Below are 12,911 nucleotides of genomic sequence, written 5' to 3' on the forward strand. Positions count from 1 at the left end.
TTTAGTGATCGTAAATGTTTACCTGCCTTGTGACAGAAAATCGGTTCAGTCTCTTAACAGATTCGCTAAGACTTGCAGTGTATTACAGAAACTTTTGGAATCCGTCTCAAATCAAGGTTATCGTTTTTTGATCGCTGGAGACTTTAACGCTGACCTGCTGTCATCGAATATTCGCTCGGATTTGATATTTGATTCGCTGCCGCAGTTTAAGCTGGTTGAAAAAACTTGTATATATTCTTATCTTCATCATTCCGGTAGTCAAAGTAATATTGATCATGTTGTTTGTTCTCCGGGCCTACCCGTTTCTACTGTAACTGTTCATGAAGATCATTGCGATTTAGATCACCTACCGATTTCGTTTGTTTTTCAAATACCGATTTGTACTAATCGTAATGCTTTACAAGCAGGACGAAGATGGGTTTTCCGTCGAAATTGGAATAAGATAAATTTATCGCTGTATATTTCTACGCTAGCTATGCTACTTGCTACAATTCAAGTTCCTTTCCACCTTCTACAGCTTAGTTGTAAGTCTTCAAATGATAAAAATACTCTAAATGATTATTATCTAAATTTAGTTTCTTGCCTTAAAACAGCTGAATTGACCGCTGTACCACAGGAGCGAGTCAGGCGAAACACGCGTAAACCGGAGTGGTCGTGGGATCCTGAATTGAAATCGATTAAAAATAAAGCAAAGTTTTGGTTGCGGATTTGGGTTTCTTGTGGTCGTCCGTCTGAAGGGGTTATTCATCAAATAAAGCAAAAGACAAAATTAGAATATAAAAATTACCTGCGCTCGACTAAATAAAAAATTTCGAATTTCCCGTTAAGTAAATCTGATTGGCAAAAGGTAATTAATTCTGAAAAACTTGATGATTCTTTTGCTACAAGCCCGATTAGTGCCGGTGCATGGCATAGTTATTACAGTAAAGTTTTTAGTTCAGTGAATTATCATGTCCATTCGGTTTTTTCGAAACTTCTCATTGCCGCACTTCCCGTATCGTTGAGCCAAACTCAGATTTTGCCTGTCGAGCTCTCTGTGGTTCAGCAGGCAGTAAAAAGGTTGAAATCAAATTCCCTCGATTGTGATGGCATTTCTGCCAACCATTTAAAAGTTGATTGCCCACTTCTTTTTCAACACCTGCAGTTGCTTTTCCAAATGTGCTTGTGTGCGTCTGCGGTACCGGATAGCTTCCTATGTGGGTCTGTAACATCAATTCTCAAAAGAGGGAAACCTCCTAGCGATTGCTCGTCGTATCGGCCAATAACTGTGTCATGCAATCTCAGTAAAGTTTTTGAATATGTTCTTCTTCCGTCCATATCGAGTGCACATTTTGGCGAAAATCAGCTTGGATTTTCGTCTGGGGTAGGGTGCCAGCAAGCCCATCGAGTTCTAATTAATCTTCTTATCGATGCGACTAAAAAGGGATATGAACTCCATCTTTGCGCCTTGGACCTTTCCAAGGCTTTTGACAGCGTCGTCCACTCACAAGCTCTGTTTTCCTTTTTAGTCACGGCATTAATCTTTCTCTGGTTTCTCTCCTTCGTTATTGGTATGCCAATTCTTTTCTACGAATAAAAGCTGAAGGGGTTATTTCCGATTCTAAAATTCCGGTTCGGCGTGGTGTCAGACAAGGTGCTGTCCTTTCCCCTTCTATCTTTAAACTTTGCATTTCTTCTGTTTTATCTTCTATCCCAACCACTTGTATTTTTCAGGCGATTAATCTTTCTTACATAGCGTATGCTGATGATATACTTCTAATTAGTAGGACTAGAAAAGGTCTTTCTGTTTCTGTATCTACAGTTGCAACAAACCTTAGTAAGATTGGTCTATCACTGAATTTCTCTAAATGTGAATATCTTTCGTTTAACAGTAATTGTAACTCGCCTTTAGATTGCGCTTCTTTTTCTGTCACATGTGTCTCTTCTTTTCGGTGGTTGGGTATAAATATTGCTAAAAATCTTAAATCTCTCCGAGAACAAGCCGTGGCGAATTGTAAGAAAAAGATCCAAGTATCTTACTCCAAAATCGTTGCCAATCGGGGGAAATACAGTAGGAAGACCCTTGCTAAATTGTATTCTGTTTTTACTGATCATTCAATTTTGTTCCTTTCTGGTGTTTATCCCATTCTTGGGCAAAAAAATACCCGGTCATTACGTTCTTATTATTTTCGGTTCTCGCGTTTTCTACTGTATTTGCCTCCGTGGTACCGGAACCGTAACCTTGTCTCAGTTTTTGGGCTTCCTGATATAACTGAAAAGCTAGTTGAGCTTGCTGACAAACTCCCCCATACAGTGAAGGCTCTCCCAGCTCATCATGGGTTTGTACGCCTCCTTCAGTGATTTAGTGTCTTTACTGTGTATTTAGTCGATTTGTATGTATTTTTTCTTTTCTTTTATTTATACTCCGCTTTTGTTACCTTAGCGGGTTAAAAATAAATTATTATTATTATTATTATATCTAACAAACCTAAACGAGCTGATGCAGCTGGGGTAAATTTTACTTGAAACTGAACTTATCGCAGAAGACATTTAAGTCTTGGTTGTAAACATAGGCAAATTATATTCTACTGCTTAAAGAGCACTGGAAGTCTTATAATGGGGATATCTTGGGAGGTATATGTACTTTCCCTCTTTACGGGGAAGCTGGGGATAGGGTGGATAACTTTCTTATAGAAGCAATGATTGACATCTAGAGATTTCGTTACGTTACTTGGGATCTGATGACCCGATGTGAACAGCTAATTTGGTTTTATTTATTTTATTTAAATACTTATGATGGCTTATATTAACTAACTACAACCATACCCGCGGATCCCCCTTTTGGCTGTTCATGTCCAATTAAGAAAAGTTACTAATTGGCAAAGAGACTTACAAAGACAAGAGAAGATATGTTTTAATAACAAGTATTAGATAGTCATAAGCTAGTGTAACCAATAACTTGTATATAATGTAATAAATAAAGGGAATTCACTCTTTCAGCTGAAATTGTTGATTACATCTAATGAATTAGAATTTAAGGTTTTAAACGCTTTTCCTAGTTTTAATTAATTTTCTGAATACTCCCGTGACAATAGGTTCCCACATATACGAGTAGTATCAGAGGTGCTGTTCCTAATTGCACACCAAATATGGGAGACAATTGGAGTCAAGCCAGAGCAAGACCTCTATAATGCGAACGGGACTCCAAATAAGGAGTCACTAAAAATAACCAAGAGGCCCTAGCAACCGCTCATAGCAACCAGAACTAATATAAGGAATAACCTATGACGATAAATTTGACCTACTTTAGAGAGAGACCTGCATACTAGAAAAAAATCATTTACTCCGAGCATGTAAAGGAATTTAACACATAGTTATTGCGTCCACATAGAATTGGAATGATTATTTAAAAAAAGAAAAGGGTTTGAAATATTACGTAGATAATTTCGGAGACCACACTGCCTTTCCATGACGATAACATGAAAGTTCAAAATAGGGATGAAATCCTTTTTAATAGACAGTGTATAATACATTTCACAAAAAATACCAGATATTTCGGTCACATATACAGTGACCGTCATCAGTAGTAAAACTAAACATGTCAGTTTAGTTTTACTATTGATGACGGTCACTGTATATGTGTCCGAAATATCTGGTATTTTTTGTGAAATTTATTATACACTGTCTATTAAAAAGGATTATATCCCTATTTTGAACTTTCATTTTATCGTATTGTAATATTAATTGCTTATCAACTAAGTGATAAATCTAAGAGGGTAGTAACTCCATTAAGAGAAACAAATGGTTTTTATTTTTGAGGAATGTTTTGAGAATATTTAAATTTCCCTGGGAATATATTTAACGTGGGAATTTTAAATGTATAAGTGTGGTCGGTATAATACACAAGTACCAAATGAGGAGTATGGACAATAATTATTTAAAGAGAAAGAAAGGCTTGAAATATTAATTGCTTATCAACTAAGGCATGTATGGGGGAATAGTGGCTCCATTAAGAGATATAAATGTAAGAAAAAAGATCTCAAAACGTCCTCAGACCCCATCTATTAGGAGTTGAAGGGGCAAACGAATGATACATTCGTTTTTGACACTTTTTTACTTAGCAAAGTCAAATATGGTAACTTAGAATGTTGCCATTTAGAAGCTTCCATGACCTAAACAGATAAATTACCCAAATTATTGGTAAAAATCCTACTTTTCCTACTTCTAGCTATCTTGAAAAAAGGGGTTATGTTATGAAAATTTAATTTTCGAAGATATGTCTATAGGCTACAGTATGTCCCGATACATTATTTTGAAGTACCTACCTCCACTCTTTCCCCACTATTTTCATGTTTTACTTTTAAGCATAATTTCTTCTATATAATTCCAGCATAACACGGCGTTTTTTCTCTTCCAAAATATCACCTAAAACTAAGTTCAAGACATTGTATATATCGTCTACGAGACAACAAAGATCGCCTGTATACGTCCGTAAGACGTTGAAATAGCTTTGGCTCACGAAAGATTGAAATCGATAGGAGAACATGAATAGCCCTCACCCTTGCATATAAGAATGAACTGGACAATGAAACTTTTTTCCTTGGCATACGACTCTGTATAAAATGCTATTTAATTTTGTGTCGATTGAACGAACCAGTTGAATTTTAACGGTAAAAAATCAATAGATTACGAATGGTACGCACTAATGGGTTAGTAAAACTCAAAACAAACACTTTTCTTTCTTTTTTTCTGACTTGGAATATTTTGGACTTGGAAAAGGGTTTTATTTTCAGAAATAAGAACATCCACGTTTAAAATACATCTGCTTTTATTAGACTTTTCACTTTGTTTTGCAACCAAACTAAACAAGAAACAACAAGAAATATGATTCATGATTCAAATACATTCTTTTCAATCAAGAATGCCCTATCTTGACTCAGGGAAATGATTAGCATTGTTTAAAAATGATTAAAGATAGCTAAGAACTGCTAAAGGTGTTTATTTTTAACACGAAATACAGTTTATTCTAAAATATATAGCTCCAAATTTGTTTGTAAAGTAACAGAGAAACCAACGAAGAAACTGGTTTGTTCTCGAGTTTTGCATATCATAAACTTGAGTGAGTGGCGTATAATACACAAGTACCGGATTTTTTTCCTCATAAGCTTGATTTTTATTTAGTACTATTGACGTCTTAGTTCAGTAGTTTATTTTATTTTTCTATGTTCTGTATAAGGAATTTTGAAATTATTGAAGGTATTATCAATATTTTTTGAAAAAATACTCATAAGCTTGCTTTTATTCAATAGTATTGAAGTCTTAGTTCAGTAGATTGTTTTATTTTTCGATGTTTTGTATAAGGACTTTTGAAATTATTGAAGGTGTTATCGATATTTTTTCGAAAATATCCTCATAAGCTTGGTTTTATTCGATACTGTTGACGTCTTAGTTCAGTAGTTTGTTTTATTTTCCATGTTTAGCATAAGGACTTTTGAAATTATTGAAGGTGTTATCGATATTTTTTTGAAAAGATCCTCATAAGCGTGCTTTTATTCGATACTATTTATGTCTTAGCTCAGTAGTTTGTTTTAATTTTCTATGTTTAGCAAAAGGACTTTTAAAATTATCGAAGATATTATCAATATTTTTTTCGAAAAGGTATTCATAAATTTATTCAAGATTTCTTACTCTATGAAGATGCGGATTACGTTTCTATTTGTTGAACTGTCATATTTTTCTTTGTTTTTTTCACACATATCCGGATTTTGTATCATTTTTATTTAAATAATATATTTATTCAAGATTTCTTTCTCTATGATGAAGCTGGTATCATAACTATTTGTTAAACTGTCATTCTATTTTTTGTTTTTTCACTGTCATCAAAATTTTGTGTCATTTTATTTAAATAATATATTTATTCAAGATTTCTTACTCTATGATAATGCGGATTACGTTCCTATTAGTCGAACTATCATATTTTTTCTTGTTTTATCATTGTTATCCAAATTTTGTGTCATTGTTATTTAAATTATATATTTATTACTGTTACTAACAAGAAAAAAATTTTTTTTACTGTATGATAATGCGGATTACGTTTCTATTAGTCACACTAACATATTTTTTTGTTTGTTTTTTCACACTTATCCAAATGTTGTGTCATTTTTATTTAAATAATATATTTATTCAAGATTCCTTACTCTATGATATTGTGATTACATTTCTATTAGTCGGACTATCATATTTTTTCTTTGTTTTTTTTTCATTCTTATCCAAATATTTTCTTTTTATTCAAATAATATATTTATTCAAGATTTCTTACTCTATGATAAAGCGGATTATGTTTCTATTAGGCGAACTTTTTTTTTTTTTTTTTTTACTCTTATACAAATTTTGTGTCATTTTTATTTAAATAATATATTTATTCAAGATTTCTTACTCTATGATAATGCGGATTACATTTCTATTAGTTGGACTATCATATTTTTTGTCCATTTTTTCACTGCTATCCAAATTTTGTGTAATTTCTATTTAAATAATATACTTATTCAAGATTTCTTACTCTATGATAATGCGGATTACATTTCTATTAGTTGCACTATCATATTTTTTTGTTTGTTTTTAAACTGTTATCCAAATTTTTTGTAAGTTTTATTTAAATAATATACTTATTCAAGATTTCTTACTCTATGATAATACGAATTACGTTTCTATTAGTCGGACTTTAATAAATTTTTTCTCACTATTATCCAAATTTTTTGTCATTTTTATTTAAATAATGTATTTATTCAAGAATTTTTACTCTATGATAATGCTTATTACGTTTTTATTAGTCCAATTGTCATATTTATTTTTTGTTTTTTCACACTTATCCAAATTATGTGTTAGTTTTATATCAATAATATTTTTATTTGATACTTTTTATTCTATCATAATGTGGATTACGTTTCTATTAGTCGGACTATCATATTTTTTCTTTGTTTTTTTTCATTCTTATCCAAATTTTAGTTTTTTTTATTCAAATAACATATCTATTTAAGATTTCTTACTCTTTGATAATGCAGATTATGTTTCTATTAGTCGAAATATCATTTTTTTTTTCTTCACACCTATCCAAATGTTGTTTCATTTTGATTTAAATAATATATTTATTCAAGATTTCTTACTCTATGATAATGCGAATTACATTTCTATTAGTTGGACTATCATATTTTTTTGTTTGTTTTTTCACTGTTATGCAAATTTTGTGTAAATTTTATTTAAATAATATACTTATTCAACATTTCTTACTCTATGATAATACGAATTACGTTTCTATTACTCGGACTATCATTTTTTTTTTTTCACTCATATCCAAATTTTGTGTCATTTTTATTTAAATAATATATTTTCTCAAGATTTCATACTCTATGATAAAGTATATTTATTCAAGATTTTTTACTCTATGATAATACAGATTACGTTTCTATTAGTTGGACTATCATATTTTTTTGTTTGTTTTTTCACTCTTATCCAAATTTTGTTCTTTTTTTAATAATTAAGAAAGTTTTCATTTTTATATAAATAATATATTTATTTGAGATTTCTTACTCTATGATAATGTATATTTTTTCAAGATTTCTTACTCTATGATAATGCAGATTACGTTTCTATAAGTCGGACTATCATTTTTTCTTACTGTTGTCCAAATTTTGTGTCATTTTCATTTAAATAATATATTTATCCAAGATTTCTAACTATATGATAATTTGGATTACGTTTCTATTAGTTGGACTATCATTTTTTTCATTGTTATCCAGATTTTGTGTCATTATTATTTAAATAATAAATTTATTCAAGATTTCTTACTCTATGAAAATGCGGGTTACGTTTCTATTAGTCGAACTATCATTTTTTTGTTTGTTTTTTCACATTTATCCAAATTTTTGTCATTTTCATTTAAATAATATATTTATTCAAGATTTCTACTCTATGACAATACAGATTACGTTTCTATTAGTCGGCATATCATATTTTTTCTTTGTTTTTTCACTCTTATCCAAATATTTTGTCATTTTTATTTCAATAATATATTTATTCAAGATTTCTTACATTATGATAATGCGGATTATGTTTCTCTTAGTCAAACTATCATATTTTTTTTCACTGTTATCCGAATTTTGTGTCATTTTTATTTAAATCTATTTTACTGAAAACTTAAATAAGCTTCTTAAAACATTCTAATGAAATAAATGAAGTCGAATGAATTTTAAGCAACGTTACGAGGGGGACTATGAGAGAAATGTGATCAAATAGGTTTATAGATCCTTAATTTAGATATATTTGATTTTTTTTAATAAAGTCGGGTTTTAGTAACTTTTCTTCACTTGTTTAAGAAAACTCAGAATTAAAGTGGAACTTTTTTCTCTTCGGAAAAATTTCGAATTGAACTGTATTTATTTTTTTCTTTTCTTTTAGAAAATTCAAAAGGGAACTTGAACTTTTCTTAACTAAATTGAGAAAACTAAGAATTGAAATTGAACTTTTTCTCTTATTGTGGCATAATTCAGAATCGAAGTATAACTTTTTGTATCTTCTCTGGTAAAATTAAGAACAAAACTTTATATTTTTTGTCTTCTTAGAGAAAATTCAGAAATTATGTGCAACTTTTTTTCTCTTCCTTTGAAAAAATTCAGAATTGAACTCCAACTATTTTTTCTCTCTTACTTCAGAAAGTTCAGAAGAGAGCTTGAACTTTTCTTGATTTCTTTGAGAAAAATTTAACGTTTTTTCTCTTCTTGGGGAAAAATTCAGAAGAGAAGTATAACTTTTTCAGTCTTCTACAGAAAAACTCAGAACAGAACTTGAAATTTCTATCTCTACATTGAGAAAATTCAGAGTTAAAGTGAAACATTTTCTCTTTTTGGGGTAAAAGAAATTTTGATTCTCTTCAATGAGAAGATTCAGATTCGATATATAACTTTTTCTATATTCTTTAAGATAATTCAGAAGAGAACTTAAACATTTCTTCACTTCTTTGAGAAAACTCAGAATTAAAGTGAAACTTTTTTTCTTCTTGGGAAAAAAATTCAAAACCAAAGTATAACTTTTTCTATCTTCTATGGATAAAATTTAGAACAGAACTTTAAATTTTTTTATCGTCTTCGAGAAAATTCAGAACTGGACTGGAACTGTTTTATTCTCTTTGGAAAAAATTAGAATTGAACTTTAGCTTTTTTTTCTCTTCTTTGAGAAAAAATCAGAAGAGAACTTCAACTTTTCTTCACTTCTTTGTGAAAAATCAGAATTAAAGTGGCACTTTTCTCTTCTTCTGGAAAGATTCAGAAGAGAACTTGAACTTTTCCTCGCTTCTTTGAGAAAACATAGAATTAAAGTGGAAATTCAGAATCGAAGTATAACTTTTTTATATCTTATACGGAAAAAAAATTTATTTCTTGTCTTTGAGAGAATTCAGAACTGAAGTGGAATTTTTTTTTCTTTGGAAAAAATTAGAATTGAACTGTTACTTATTTCTCTTCTTTGAGAAAATTCAGGAGAAAACTTGAGCTTTTCTTCATTTCTTTGAGATAACTCAGAATTGAGACATGCGACATGCAAAAAGTTAGGTTCTTTTAAGCTCACTTAGCGTGGACGTTAAGCGAGCTTAAAAGAACCTAGCTTTTTGTATTTCTCTCTCACTATACCCGTGTGTCTGAGCGGGTGTGCTGCCATCTATAAAGTATGTGAAAGATGGCAGCAGTCGAGGTAATGAACAGGCGTCGCCATCTATAAAAAAGTTTTGTCTTCTCTTGGATCCATGTGTCTTATGTTCAATCATGCCTAAAAATATGGTTTTCTATGATTCTTCTTTATATTTGAATTTTTACTAACGAGGGCTGTACCTTAGGTTGAATTAAAATTGTACTTTATATTTTGGAAGTTTTGCTACCAATGACTTGAAATTCAAATGTTTTATCGTCTCTTGGAGCCATATATCTTAGGTACAATTAAGATTTTCCTTTATATTTGGAAACTTTGACTGTGATGACATGAAATTAAAATGTCTTTCGTCTCTTGTGAAGAAACGTTCAAGTTCTCTTCTGAATTTTCTAAAAGAAAAGAAAAAAAATTACAGTTCAATTCTAAATTTCACCATAAAAAAGAAAAAACGTTCCCCTTTAATTTTGAGTTTTTCAAAGACGTGAAGAAAAGTTCAAGTTCTCTTCTGAATTTTCTCAATAAAGAGATAGAGACTTCAATTTATCTTTTGAATTTTTCTGTAGAAGACTGAACAAGTTAAAGTTCTCTTCCGAATCTTTCCCCCCAGAAGAGTAAAAAGTCTCACTTTAATTCTGAGTTTTCTCAAGGAAGTGAAGATATTTTCAAGTTCTCTCCAGAATTTTCTTAAAGAAGAAAGAAAAAAAAGTTCAAGTTCAATTCGGAAATTTTCCTTTGAGGAGAAACAAAAAGTTCCACATCATTTCTGAATTTACTCTAAGAAGAGAAAAAATTTCAAGTTCTGTTTTGAATTTTATCCGTAGAAGATAGAAAAATATACTTCGATTGTGAATTTTGCCCCAAGAAGAGAAAACAGTTCCATTTAATTCTGAGTTGTCTCAATTTTTCCGCAAGAACAGAAACCTCTACAATTTTAATTCTGAGTTTTGTCAAAAAAGTGAAGAAAAGTCCAAGTTTTTTCTGAATTTTCTTAAAGAAAACAAAACAAATTACTGTTCAGTTTTAAATTTTTCCAAGGAGAAGAAAAAATGTTCCACTTTAATTCTGAGTTTTCCGAAAAAAACTAAAAAATTTTAAGTTGTGTTCGGAATTTTTCCGTAGAAGATATAAAAAGTTATATATCGATCCTGAATTTTTTCCCAAGAAGAGAAAAAGTTCCCATTTTAACTCTGAGTTTTCTCAAAAAATGAAGAAAAATTCAAGTTCTCTTCTGAATTTTTACCAAAGAAGGGGAAAAGTTCCACTTTAATTCTGAGTTTTCTCAAAGAAGTGACGAGAAGTTCTGGTTCTCTTCTGATTTTTTCTCAATGAAGAGGAAAAAAATTACAATTCAATTCTAATGTTTTCAAAAGAAAATAAAAAAGTTCCTGTTCAGTACTGAATTTTCTCAGAGACGAGAAAAACATTTTTTAAGTTCTGTTCAAAAAATTTTCCGTAGAAGACAGAAAAAGTTATACTTTGATTTGAATTTTTCCCAAAGAAGAGAAAAAAGTTCCACTTTAATTCTGAGTGTTCTCAATGAAGTGAAGAAATGTTCAAGTTGTCTTCTGAATTTTCTTGTAGAAGATAGAAAAAGTTATATATCGATTCTGAAGTCTCTCGAAGAATAGTTTAAAAATTTCAAGTTACCCCAAAAAGAGAAAAAGTTCCACTTTAACTCTGAATTTTCTCAATGTAGAGATAGAATTTTCAAATTCTGTTCTGACTTTTTCTGTAGAATACTGAAAAATTTATACTTATCTTCTTAATTTTTCCCAAAGAAGAGAAAAAACGTTAAATTTTTCTCAAAGAAATGAAGAATAGTTCAAGCTCTCTTCTGAACTTTCGAAAGGAAGAAAGGAAAAACAAGTTAGAGTTCAATTCTGAATTTTTTCTAAGGAAGAGAAAAAAAAGTTCCACGTAATTTCTGAATTTTCCCTAAGAAGAGAAAAAATTTTAAGTTCGTTTTATGATAGTCTGACTAATAGATACGAAATCCGCGTTATTATAGAGTAAGAAATATTGAATAAATATATTATTTAAATAAAAATGAAACAAAATTTGGATAACAGTGAAAAAAATGATAGTTCGACTAATAGAAACGTAATCCACATTATCATAGAGTAAGAGATCTTGAATAAATATATTATTTAAATAAAAATGACACAAAGTTTGGATAATAGTGAAAAAAACATGATAGTCCAACTAATAGAAACGTAATCAGTATTATTATAGATTAAGAAATCTTGAATAAATATATTATTTAAATTAAATTGACACAAAATTTTGATCACAGTGAAAAAACAAACGAAAAATATGATAGTCCAACTAGTAGAAACGTAATTCGCATTATTATAGAGTAAGAAATCTTGAATACATATATTATTTAAATAAAAATGAAAGAATTTTGGTTAAGAGTAAAAAAAAAAGTTAGACTAATAGAAACATGATGTGCATTACCGTAGAGTAAGAAATCAGGAATCAATATATTATTTAAATAAAAAATTACATAAATTTGGATAAGAGTGAAAAAAAACAAAGAAAAAATTTGATAGTTCGACTAATAGAAACGTAATCCATATTATCATAGAGTAAGAAATCTTGAATAAATATATTATTTTTTAAAAATGACACAAAATTTGGATAAGTGTGAGAAAACAAACAAAAAAATATGATAGTTCGACTTAAACGACACAGCATTCGCACGGGATTCTGAATAATGGACAATTTTTCTGGGCTTGGTATGTTTTGATGGGCGTCTTTGGGCTGAAATACCTCTTCCTAGCTAATTTATCTATTATGGGTTGCCTCCCCGTAGTAGCACAATATTTGTAGGCGTGGATACATAATGAGGCGGAGGTGATAAGCTTGAGACTGTTTGTGCAAGATTTCGACTCTTGTTGATAGAAGAGCATCGCCAAGTGCTGAAAACCCTGTTGTGACCAAGATGGGCCCAGGATTGCACAAAGCCTCCATTCATGGAGGTCCCAGGGACTTCTTGCTGTCCGGTTCTAAGCCAGCTAAAGCAATTCGGTGTAGATTTGAGAAGATATATGATCCCCGTCCTGCACTGGTATCTGGGATCATTGCTTTTCCTGAGGCGAAAATAATTTCAATGATTTAAAGAACATGAAAATTGGAACTTGGAATGTTACGACATTAAAAAATGACTATCGTATCGACATTTTGACTGACGAATTCAGACGATTCGAACTGGAGTTATTAGGAATTTCAGAAAC

This window comes from Artemia sp. Qi Xiang Cuo, chromosome 4, assembly GCF_049724085.1.
Source record: "Artemia sp. Qi Xiang Cuo chromosome 4, ASM4972408v1, whole genome shotgun sequence".
NCBI lineage: Eukaryota > Metazoa > Arthropoda > Branchiopoda > Anostraca > Artemiidae > Artemia > Artemia sp. Qi Xiang Cuo.